This window comes from Lissotriton helveticus, chromosome 8 (genome assembly GCF_964261635.1).
Source record: "Lissotriton helveticus chromosome 8, aLisHel1.1, whole genome shotgun sequence".
Classification (NCBI taxonomy): domain Eukaryota; kingdom Metazoa; phylum Chordata; class Amphibia; order Caudata; family Salamandridae; genus Lissotriton; species Lissotriton helveticus.
Window position 1 is genome coordinate 903,024,839 of NC_136069.1, and position 13,174 is coordinate 903,038,012.

The 13,174-nt window shown below is 45.7% G+C and overlaps 1 protein-coding gene across 1 annotated transcript in view; it reads right to left on the reverse strand.

Moving 5' to 3' along the window:
• VEGFD (vascular endothelial growth factor D) overlaps window positions 1-13,174 on the reverse strand; it is a 478,050-nt gene that overhangs the window by 94,506 nt on the left and 370,370 nt on the right. The window lies entirely within an intron of this gene.

Genomic DNA, 13,174 nt, shown 5'->3' on the forward strand with positions numbered 1-13,174 from the left:
AGCTTCAGGTCCAAGAAAACTTAGGACCTGATTTTGATGTTGGTGGTCCTGGGACCGCAGTAACGGTGGATGGCGGTCCCACTGCCGCCATTGCATCGGGCCTCTAGCCCGATCACGATGGTGGCGGTGGGACCGCCACAAGACCACCTCTGCTGTCAGGATCCAGGATACCGCAGTAGTGAGTAACGTGTGGTAAAGGAAGATGCACGGTCCAACTGTGTATGTTAGATAATCCTTTATTGTAGATTCCTTCCAGGATAGGCAAGTAGGAGAAGATAGGAAGTATAGGTAAAACCCCACCAGGAGCAAGCTCCAAGCAGCTCAGCCTGAGTTGACCAACTTGTGGAAAAGTAAATTTTGCCATGTTCTGTGTCCCTACGCCTCCTCCATCATATGTTATGTGTGCATGATTAATATGCATATGCATTCCCCATGTTCGATTGATGACGCAATTATAGTTGTGTCCATCTCTAATATGTCAGTTTCCAGTCCTCGTGAATACTACGAATATCAGGCCTATGTAAAGTTACGTTGTCACGTTTCTTAGTGTGCACGTTATTCTATTATAAAGTCCCCGTTTCTAGGCCTCAAAAGGGCCTGGACACCAGATTCAGCTCCTGTCTCCTGAAGCCTCGCTGGGGAGCGATACAGCCCCCACCTGTATCCTCGACCCTTCACTTACTTCCTGCCTCGCAGTGCCCGGCTCAGCCTGGCTCAGTCTCTGAGTCTGCCAAAAGTATGTTATAGTTCCAGTTATCAGTTCAGTCCTCCTTCTCTGCATTCCTAAACTACTGAACTGCATCAATAGTTTCCGTCATTGTCTAGCCTTCACGTCTCCACGTTAGAGAAATACTGCATTTAATGGTCACTTAATATTCTTCATCACGCACTACATGTAGAATAATGCATGGTCCAGTCTTAGAATCAAGTCAGCCTTTCCTCTCCTGACTTCTAGTTTATATCAACATGTTCTCTAAACATCAGATACTAGATACTGTTTAGGTACATGTCGCCCTGACTCTCCAGACTTCAGTCTCTGCTCCTAGCACAGAGTTCATAGCCCCAGCTTCTCCTAGTGATACGTCATTGCCAGTTTGTGCGCACCATCAGGTTAGAGGTCCCGGCTCCTTAGGTAGCCCCCTCCATGGTTTCCGCCCCATTCATGACATATTCTGTTACGTTTGCATCACATGTCTATGTATACGCCCAGTTACACCTACTTTCGCCCTTATCTTTCGCGACTGCTACGCGTCACGCCTTCTGCTCCACCCACTGCTACGCCTACTGCAATGTAATGCTATGTGTTTGCGTTATGTATATATGCTCATGTATTGTTATTAAAAGGTTATCCTTCCTAGCGCGCTCATCCCAGATCCAGCCCCAGCAGCTGCTGGGCCCTGTCATCCTATTCCTATGCAGGTTGTCCTGTTCCTGTCCTTATGCTGTATTAAACCTGCAAAACTCCTACTACCTCGAATCTTGACTCTTATTTATTGAGCTATCTGTTATGATATATGTCTAGTCAAAAATAGGGTATTATTTATTTATTTACCACATAATGGCGCCCGAACAGGGACTTGCCCTTTCCCCACGCGTCAGTGAAGCCACGCCGACCCCCTGACCCTCTGCAGTCGTGACGGAACTCTTCTGTGCACCGGCAGATATTTCTGCTTCAAGTATCCCTCAGGCCCACGGAGGAGACGGAGGAGGCGGTCCAGCATCCAAACGAGACGGTGGAGGAACGCGGCGAGTCCCGACCAGAGCCCAAGCCAAGAGTCCAAGGTCCGAGGTATCCGGAGGCCCACCCGTAACTGAAGTCCGAAGTTCGTCGTCCGTCGTCGTAGCAGTCCAGTCCAGTCCGAGGCTTTCCGTTCTTGCTGCCCGGTGAGTACCATTACTGGGGTAGTATCTAGACAGGGTCAATCTAAATTGACTCTGGTCCGTGGGTTGGTGGTACACAGACTCACAAACGAAGTGTTCACCTAGGTGGATACGGGTCTTGATGCGTCCCTTTATGGGACCGGTATGTTCCGTACTGTTTCAGCAGTGCATCCAGTAACTCTAGTCTGTTCCGTTCTCGAGAAATTCTTGTGTTTCTGTTCTCAGTATTCCAGGTAATATTCTGTCCGAACTGTTATGTTATGATGTTGTTTAATGTATTTCCAATGTCGTGGTATGCCTGAATTGTTTTCCCAGTTGTTATTGTTTCTCGTGTATTGTATTGTGTTCCGATTCAAGTTTACAATGTCTCTCTTTTCGAGATTACGTCAGCTAAAAACTAGAAAGGGTTTGTTAGAAGAAGCAGTTCCTGTCCTGCCGAGGGACAGTCCAGGTCACTTTATGTATCAGAAGCATGGCATAAGCGCCATATTGTATCTAGATTTATGGGTAGAGTATACCAAACAGTTAGAAGAAAAGTATAGATGGCCCGTATCGGGTACATGGGATGCCGAGTGCATCATGCGAGTAGAAGAAGCATTATGGAAAAAGAAAGCTAGACAATCACAGAAAGATGCCATCGAGTTATGGCGCAAAGAAGCTCATAAAAGAACTGAAAAGGAAATCAGAAAGTCAGAATTAAGTAGAGAATCCTTAGAACAAGCACAAGAAAAAGAACTAATCGAGATAGGTGAACAAGTCAAAGCCGAACAGTCAGACAGACAGAGGCATGCCCTTATTAAGGGTATGTACCCTCTTCTTGCCGAGGGCTTGCCAAAAGCGACCCCGGAGGCATCCAGTAATTTTCCGCCACCACTAGTTCCGATCAAGTTACGTCACAAACCAACCGCAGCTGATATTTTCATTTCGTCCTATTTGGACGACACAGTCCCAGAATATGCAAATCCTGTTCGCGCTCCACCAGTCCCTGTAAATCAGGCACTTCCCGCTCCTCCAGACACCGGAGTACCTGTTACGGTACCCCCGGTCCAGTCCGTCATACAAGTCCAGCCTACATTTCCATTTCCCACTCTGCCAGGACGAAGAGCCTCAGTAGACCTAGACTCCAGTTTAGGGGCCGCAGGGGGAGGTACTCCTCAAACTCCGCCGCCACACAAGCGTTTAACGTTATCCGAATTACATGCACAAGCGTCACAGCGTACGCCTAGACATCAGACTGTAGCAGAAATAAGAAAATCCCTTGCCGAATGCGGCTATGATCCAGTCCCAGGCGAGGATAATATGGTTTTATATTCATTCCGCGTAAGAAAGGTGGCCGAGTATCTAGTCACCTTACCGAATATGAAAGAAGATCTAGACAGAATATATCGTTTCATCCGTACAGGAGATGATCCAGAAAGTATTAGCGAGGCCATGTCTCAAAGGAAAGCCGAGATCCAGCTCATGATATTAAAGTTTCTGATCAATTGTCTAATAAGAGAACAAGATTACCCGTCTAAAGATCCGGCCGAAATGAAAACCCTGACAAGGTGGAGTGATAATATAGCCGAGGGTAAGCACAAGACCGTCGGTGCTATGGAGAGTATGTACAAGAAAATCCGTAGAGAAATAATAAAGATACACGAACAGCGTAAAGCAGCACAAGTAAGCGAGAAAGAAAGTAACTCTGATACTGAAGAGGTAGAGGACGAGAATCCCGCCAGAATAGCGTATGTAGGAAAATCTAGATTTCCAGATCGCCATTTACGCCTAGAACACAAGTCTACTTTCCATCATCCAGCACCAGAACAAGGTTCTCTAGAACAAGTGTTTCAATCTACCGATCACATTCTGAAATCACGAATCGGTTACAGTGAGTTAAGTACCATGCATGAACAAGAACTAGCCCGATCAGCAGTCCGATGGATTACTGATTCTACCACTTTTCCAGACGAAATAGTGGCACAAATGTTTCTGAAAATGCCCCCAGCCGAACAACGACTGGCGGGTATGTATATGATTCAGCACCTCATTACTTTGTATGAGGGTCAACACTCTGATCCAGGTCCGTTACATGATGTCCTGAACGAGTTACTCCAGTATAGATGGAAAGGTTTAGGTACCGATTTAATTAGTGTCATTCTAGAACAGCGTCACAAATATAGGACGTTTCTGAACCCGCATTTTGTTCATGCCTCACCTCCAGAAGGTAAACCATTTTACATGGAGAGACAGAATCCGTTACGAGAAGTCCACCCAGTTAAAGGAACGGGTGGCGAAATGCAGCGAGTGTTTGTATACACTCCAATAACAAAGATGGAACTCCTCGAGATGAAGAAATTAATTCCCTGTCATGACAAAGATCCAGCAGGGTTCCATAGAGAACTAAAAGACATGCTCCGTATGGGAGAATACACATACCCAGATATAATTAAAATGTTAAAGGTTCTGCTGCCCGCAGGGGTGTATGAAAAGCTCAAGGAAAAAGAATGGGAGGTGGGAGAGAAAAAGATCGATTGGGCAGTCCTAGAAGCCGAAGACAAGGCACGAGTACCAGGTACCGGTCTTGGAGATAAATGTAAAGAATTACCAGAATTATTAATACAAGTTTTACCCAGGTTATTGACAACTAGAAAAGAAGACTGGGATGCAATCTCAGCCTGTAAACAGAAGCAAGATGAGGATATTAGTGATTTTTATTCTAGATTTGAAAAATGTTTCAGTATCAACAGTGGCCTCAAGACAAGTAGTGAGTCATACCCTCACCTTTTTGTTACCAAATTAGTCGAGAATTCAAGTCCACAAATTAAAAATCGAGTTTTGAGAGTCGAAAGTACCTGGCAAGCTAATACCCCGTCCCAGATGTTGCAAATGCTTCAGTATCACCAGAATAGAATCAGAGAAGAGCAAGAACACGAAAGAAAACGTATGAAAGACACGAAAATGAAAGTACTAGTTGCACAATCTGTTCCTCAAGACAGTCAGAAGAGGGGTCCGAATCAAGCCAGTCATCCTGCAGCTCCCGTTAAAGGGAACTGCAATTATTGTAAACAGCCAGGTCATTTCATAAATGAGTGTGCAGTTCTGAAACACAACATAGCTACTGGTAAGACTAAAGAAAGACCACGTCCGCCTAGACAAGGACAAGTTTCACAGATTCCTCAGCCACAGAATGCACCACAGACAGTTACAGCACCGCAGCCTATTGCTGCAACACAGCATGTTACATCGCAGATGTACCAGTATGCACAGTCTGAGTATCCAGAGTACCAGCAGTATTCATGAAACAGCCTAGAGAGGGAGGTAGGCTTGCCTCTCATCGAGATACCTGTAGATCAAGAAGGTCCCTATGTTCATAGTCAAGTATTAGGGAAAGACAGAAAGTTTTTGATTGATACAGGGGCAAGTAGGACCACAATTAGTCACGCCGAAGTTCCAGGGGCTCCGCTCTCAGGCTCAAGAAATGTTTCCCTTGGATTTTCAGGAAAACCTATCGTAAATGAGATTTCAAAGCCAGTTACTCTAGAAGTAGGTCCATTGTCCCGCACTACTGATCTGTTACTTACTAAGTCATGTCCAGAAAACCTATTAGGCATTAAGACACTGAAAGAGTTAGGTGCAGTTATATGCTGTTCCCCAGAGGGAATACGATTGTTCCTACGTGACTTTAAGGGTCACTATGTATTACGAGATTTTGATTCAAGACTGTCTAATGTTCCGCAGCATTTATGGGCGCAAGGTCCAACTGATGTAGGTTACATGCAAATCACACCCTATCGTGTGACTCTCAAGCCAGGTGTAGTGTTACCACGAATCAGACAGTACAGATTGCCACCTGAGGCTGTAGCAGCCTTATCCAAAATTATTGACGAGCTCATGGCTCAAGGAGTGGTTGTAGAAACTGACTCCAACGTATGTAATTCTCCGATCATTCCAGTCATGAAACGTACTGATCCAAATGCACCCCCAGTATATCGATTAGTGATTGACCTACGAGAGCTTAATAAATGTATTATTCCGCAGTACCCAGTTGTCCCAGACATCTCTTCCCTATTGACAGCCATTGATTCCGAAGCCACGTTCTTCACTGTCATAGACCTCAAGAACGCATTTTTCAGTGTTCCTATTCATCCAGACAGCCAGTTCCTTTTCGGATTTTGTTTAAATGGAAGGAGCTATATGTTTACACGAGCTCCTCAAGGTTTCACAGAAAGTCCTAGTATTTACAGTCAAGCACTCAAGAGACAACTAGACAACATTCACATGCCAACTGACACTGCCCTGCTCCAGTATGTCGATGATCTACTGTTCACAGCCCGTTCTGAACGTGCTTGCGAGCGAGCATCCCTTACAGTCTTGTATTTCCTAGCCGAGATGGGGCACAAGGTGTCCCCTTCTAAGCTTCAATTCTGTGTCCAGCAAGTGGTCTACTTAGGACACTTACTGTCCAAGAGGGGTAGGCAGTTGACACCAGACCGTATCCAGTTAATAGCGAGTCTTCCTCAGCCCAAGACCCAGAAGGAGGTACGTGCTTTTATCGGCCTTACTTCTTACTGCAGACAATGGATTCCCCAGTATGCATTTCTAGCCAAACCACTGATACAGTTAACGACACAGGAGGCAGCCGTATCGACTGTCCTCCCTTGGACATCTGAACATACACTTAGTTTCAATGAGTTAAAGAAAGCCCTATGCCAAGCTCCAGTTCTAGCGACACCGAACTACAATAAGCCTTTTACACTTTTCGTCACTGAACGCGAAGGTACAGCATTATCTGTTCTCACACAAGATCAAGCAGGACAATACAAGCCCTGTGCTTATTTTTCGAGCACATTAGATCCTGTAGCCCAGGCTCTGCCTGCGTGCCTCAAGTCAGTTGCAGCCACAGCACTAGCTATCAGACAAAGTGATTCCATAGTCTTAGGACATACCTTGACAGTACAAGTTCCACATTCTGTGGAAGTTCTTTTAAACCGAACACAAACTCAGCACTTGACAATTGCACGTTTAACAGGTTATGAATTGACACTGTTCCAGCCTCACATAGAAATCAGACGCTGCAACATTTTAAATCCTGCTACACTGTTACCATCAGTTAATTCAAATTCTGCCACACATGACTGTGTGGAAGTAGTTAACATTACGACAAAGCCAAGACAAGATCTGACAGATATTCCGTTACCAGACCCCGACCTGACACTTTATGTGGATGGTTCATGTATGAGAACAAGTACAGGAGAACTAGTCGCCGCGTATGCAGTGACTACTGACACTGAAGTTATTGAGACACACCGTATTGATACCCTGTCCGCTCAAGCAGCAGAGCTAGTTGCTCTGACACAAGCCTGTATACATGCCAAGAACCAGAAAGTTAATGTTTACACAGATTCACGTTACGCATTTGGAGTTGTACACGACTTCGGAGTGCTCTGGCAGGAGAGAGGTTTCATGACTTCTCATGGAACCAAAATTCAGCATGGTCTCCTTATTCAAGCTCTGTTAGATGCCATACACTTGCCAACATCTATCGCTATTATGAAGTGCAAAGCACATACGAAGGTTACTGACACCATTTCTCAAGGTAACGATCTAGCAGATCGCACAGCCAAGCTTACAGCACAGACTCTAGACATTCAAGTTAATCCGACACAGACACATGCTCCAGATCCGACTACATGTATGACAGTTAAGGACCCTACACAAGATGTCATAGATATCCAGTTACATGCTACTCCTGAAGAAATCAAGAAATGGTCCGAACAAGGAGGGGTCCAGACAGATCAAGGATGGTTAACGAAGGGTAGAGCCACATGGTTTCTCCCCGACTCTATGGTTCAAGTCATTATTAATACTGCACATAGTCCAGCACATTTAGGAGAAAAAGCTATGTTAGACAGTATCCAGAACATTTGGTTCAACAAGCATTTACGAGCTGCAGCCAAGCAGAAAGTCCGTACCTGTATGATATGTTGTCAGTTTAATCCAGGTAAAAGTGTCCCGGTGGAACAAGGTGGATTCCAGCCCCATGACCACCCTTTTGAAGTCCTCCAGATGGATTATATTCAGATGGAGCGATGTCGAGGTTTCAAGTATGTCCTTGTAGTTGTATGCGCTTTGTCCAGGTGGACAGAAGCATATCCAGTCCCAGATTACACAGCCGCGACCACTGCCAAGCAGTTGGTTCGTGAGTTCTTCCCCCGTTATGGACTCCCTAGAGTCGTATATTCTGACAACGGCCAGCCATTCTCATCTGAACTCATGAAGCATGTTTCCCTTTTGCTAGGGTACCAGTGGAAGTTCCATTGTGTACGCCATCCTGAAGCAGCCGGTCTCGTAGAGAGACATAACCAGACCCTGAAAATCCGTATTGCAAAAGTGTGTAAAGAAAAAGGTGTGGACTGGCTAGTAGCTCTGCCAGTCGCTTTGTTTTATATGCGCATGGTCGCACATTCCAGATCAGGTCTGTCCCCGTACGAGGTCGTATTCGGCCGCCCCCCAAATATGTGGGGTACTCCTAGACCCCGAAGTATTACCGATGTTTCAAGTAATATGCTGACAGATTACCTAGCTTCCTTGATGTCTGCCCTCAACTCATGTCGTTCACAGGTTGCTGCCGCATTTCCAGACAATACCGAGGTGGCACCGCATGAAATCGTTCCAGGATCCATGGTGATGGTCCGCAACTTTGACAGATCAAGTCCGCTGGAGCCTCGTTGGAAAGAGCCCCGACAGGTCCTCCTCACCACCCGTACAGCCGTGAAGTTGGAAGGACGCAAAGGCTGGGTACACCTTTCTCATGTCAAACTTTTTAATGGACTGAAACCCGTCTTAAAGAACATTTCCCAGGATTTGAAGGATTGCCAAAATATTGTTCTCAAGGACTGTCCCGCAAAAGACATTGCTACAACCCCTCCCCTGTTAGAGAAAACTCCGCAACAGGAGTACAAGCTAAAACTCCGGTCTAGTAAAATAAGTCAGTCAGTTTGATTGTCTAAGTCCTCCCCTAGGTGAAACGGTTAGACTGTTTCTGACATGTATAAAATAGACCCCCATAGTGAGAGAGTTAGTCAAAACTCAATTCGATGTATCGTTTTTCTATGTTTCATATTGTTTCTCAGCATTATGATTTCCTGCACCAGTTATGCATTTTTCTTGTATTTCCCAGTTCTTCATGTAAATAAGTCTGCTAATGCTACAGTAGAGCACACGTTTAGTGATCTGCCTCCTCATGAACTCTCTTACCGCCTCGCTATGCGAAATAACTCATTTATCCGCATGTTACATTACTCACACCAGTCCAGCAATGCCACTAATTGTTGGGTGTGTGGTCGACTCCCCCCTTTCCAGACACCGAAGGGAGTCCTGCCACTTTTTCCTTATCCATTTTCACATAATGGTTCGTGTGGAGCATGGTCCACGTTAACGTCATCCTCAACAGATATATCTTTTCTTAACAATACATGTTTTCCAGACAAGCAAGGTCTCCCCCACAGAACAGGGTTAGATCTAGAAAATGAAGTGTATAATTTAGGTAATTATTCGTCGAATTTCATGGTCCTGAATGTTCAGTCTGATACTACTCCAGACTTACCTGCTATTTCAGTACTACCAGTCAAAGGCGAATTATGTGTCCGAAATAATGGTTCCGTACATGTAGGACATAGTGATTGTACTACTATTGTCAAGTATAGTGACAGTGGGAAATCTATCTTCAAAGCTTCACGTCATTCTTATTTTATTTGTGGTCAAACCGCATATGTTCGTCTGCCCCTCGATTGGGAGGGAACCTGTTACATTGCCTTCCTACTGCCACCAGTTTTTCTAGCCCCACCTGATTATCATAGAAATACACATCTAGTACACATTAGACATAGAAGGGAGTCCCCAATTGTCGATTATACTGAAACTGCTCTAGAACAGTATACAGATTTCAACAGAGGTTTCTTTTTCTTTATAGGACCTATCCAGAATAGTAAACTGATCCGTAGGTTAACCAGAACCCTCGAAGCTGTAGTAAATGAGACTGCCTCTGCTCTAGGTAACTTAACAGAAGAACAATCTGCTATGAGATTTGTCGTTTTACAGAATCGTCTCGTCCTTGACGTCATACTGGCCGATAGGGGCGGGGCCTGTAGAGTCATCGGATCTAGTTGCTGCATTTTCATTCCAAATAACGCGCCGTCTGTTTATTTAGCTATAACCAGACTCCATAAGATTGCCCATCTGATACACCAAGATCCAGGCACCTGGACATGGTCCGGTTGGTTCTGGAATATAATTTCCGCATGGGGATGGAAAATATTGTCCTTTCTAGGTATTGCAGTAGCGATCATATTCAGCTGCTGCCTCTGTATACAATGTGGCCCTGCGATTTGCGGCATTTGTGCTACCTCTTGTATTCCTAGTCCCATGCCCCGTTCTAAATCCCGTTCCAGGATAATTCGAGACGAGCAAATGATACTGTATGAAATGATAGACGGTATCATGAATATTGATGTTTCCTGATGGAAACGTAGTGACAAGGAGGGAATGTGGAAAAGTAAATTTTGCCATGTTCTGTGTCCCTACGCCTCCTCCATCATATGTTATGTGTGCATGATTAATATGCATATGCATTCCCCATGTTCGATTGATGACGCAATTATAGTTGTGTCCATCTCTAATATGTCAGTTTCCAGTCCTCGTGAATACTACGAATATCAGGCCTATGTAAAGTTACGTTGTCACGTTTCTTAGTGTGCACGTTATTCTATTATAAAGTCCCCGTTTCTAGGCCTCAAAAGGGCCTGGACACCAGATTCAGCTCCTGTCTCCTGAAGCCTCGCTGAGGAGCGATACAGCCCCCACCTGTATCCTCGACCCTTCACTTACTTCCTGCCTCGCAGTGCCCGGCTCAGCCTGGCTCAGTCTCTGAGTCTGCCAAAAGTATGTTATAGTTCCAGTTATCAGTTCAGTCCTCCTTCTCTGCATTCCTAAACTACTGAACTGCATCAATAGTTTCCGTCATTGTCTAGCCTTCACGTCTCCACGTTAGAGAAATACTGCATTTAATGGTCACTTAATATTCTTCATCACGCACTACATGTAGAATAATGCATGGTCCAGTCTTAGAATCAAGTCAGCCTTTCCTCTCCTGACTTCTAGTTTATATCAACATGTTCTCTAAACATCAGATACTAGATACTGTTTAGGTACATGTCGCCCTGACTCTCCAGACTTCAGTCTCTGCTCCTAGCACAGAGTTCATAGCCCCAGCTTCTCCTAGTGATACGTCATTGCCAGTTTGTGCGCACCATCAGGTTAGAGGTCCCGGCTCCTTAGGTAGCCCCCTCCATGGTTTCCGCCCCATTCATGACATATTCTGTTACGTTTGCATCACATGTCTATGTATACGCCCAGTTACACCTACTTTCGCCCTTATCTTTCGCGACTGCTACGCGTCACGCCTTCTGCTCCACCCACTGCTACGCCTACTGCAATGTAATGCTATGTGTTTGCGTTATGTATATATGCTCATGTATTGTTATTAAAAGGTTATCCTTCCTAGCGCGCTCATCCCAGATCCAGCCCCAGCAGCTGCTGGGCCCTGTCATCCTATTCCTATGCAGGTTGTCCTGTTCCTGTCCTTATGCTGTATTAAACCTGCAAAACTCCTACTACCTCGAATCTTGACTCTTATTTATTGAGCTATCTGTTATGATATATGTCTAGTCAAAAATAGGGTATTATTTATTTATTTACCACAAACTGACACTGTGAGCCAGAGAGACACCCAGGCATTCTATGATGTCATGGTTCATTCTATCCAGTGGACAACAGTAGAGAAGTAATTTACTACACATCGCATGCGGGAATCGAGGCCGTGGCGATGCCGACACAGCTGAACAGATTCCGACCTGCCTTTCTTTCATACATTTCATGGTTGGGACCCGCCAGGAAATGCTCGGTGGAAAGGCATGTAAAAGGAGCCCCAAACAGGGGCCCGGGGAACATCTACCGATGGGGGTGCATGTGGGGGGTCCATGATGGGCCTCCCAAAAGTGTATGTTCGTGCATGCACTGTGTGGCATGCACGACATGTTGCATGCCACACCGTGCACGGTCGTGCTGAAGGCGTGTCACAGCATCAGTATGCTTTTTAGCCTCTGCTTTGAGCCAAACATTCCCACCATTGTGACAGCTCCGCTGCCACACTGCCCACCCTGGATCACTGTTGTAATCTAGCGGGCGGGACTGCAGACAGCTTGGCGGTCTTCCTTGGATCACCATGGCAGCAGTTCAGCAGAAGCACCACCAACACCAAAATCAGACCCTTCGTATTTTAATGTAATTTTCTGGCATTTTGCTCAATGGTCAGTTTTGTGAAACTCTCAATGACATCAATATTAGTGGAAATGTCGGTGCAAACCTTAATTGGGGTTATGAGCTGATCATCTCTGAGATTGTTTGAATGCATCTGAGCTCATTATTTGCACTTTTATTTGGGTAAACATTTTTTTTTTAAAAAGAGTTTGACTTTATGTCAGGTCTCTTTAGGGATTCGTTTTTTAGATCAGGCATGTTCATCCTTCACTGCCTTTCACATTGGGCTCAACCCACAGATGTATTCCGCAGTTTTAGTTTCACATATCCACTTTTGCAGTGGTGATTGTGAAAAATTATCCCATCAGAATGATCTCAATATTTCTTGTCATTTTATTTACTCTCTTTTTAATATAAGATGTCAGGGAGTACAATACAAACGATTGCCTGCTATCAACCTTGTAAACGTATCAAAATAGAAAAAAGCTACAGCATTTTGAAGCACAGCTATAATTAACAGCAAGGTCGAGTTTAGGTATTTAGGATACTTCTAAAAAATGCTATTTAGGGCGTGGCCAAGATGGCGGCGTGAGCAGACGTGCTGCTCCGGAGCTCCCGCCGACGGCCTTCACCAGCAACGGCTTGCGGGCCGTCACAGCTACAATCGGTCCAGATCCCGGTGCAGATCTGGTGCTGGAATCGAGGGAGACGGCTGAGAACGGAAAAGCGGCTTCCGTGAGGAGAGTTTCAGCTGAGGGACGATTGGCGCCCTGGACGGCCCAGGAGGCCTGTGAGGCTGGAATTGCTGAGGGCGGCTGTGGGCCCGACCGGGCTGTTGTGCACCCTGCGGGGCCGGGGAGCGGAGGTGTTGCCCTCCGGAGGCGCATAGCATGAACTGGCTGGCGGGGCCCGAGGTCGGAGGAGACGCCGGACTGAAAGGGTTTGCGGCGACACCAGTGAGTGGCCTGGAGCGTGTCTGGAAGCATTGAGTTGC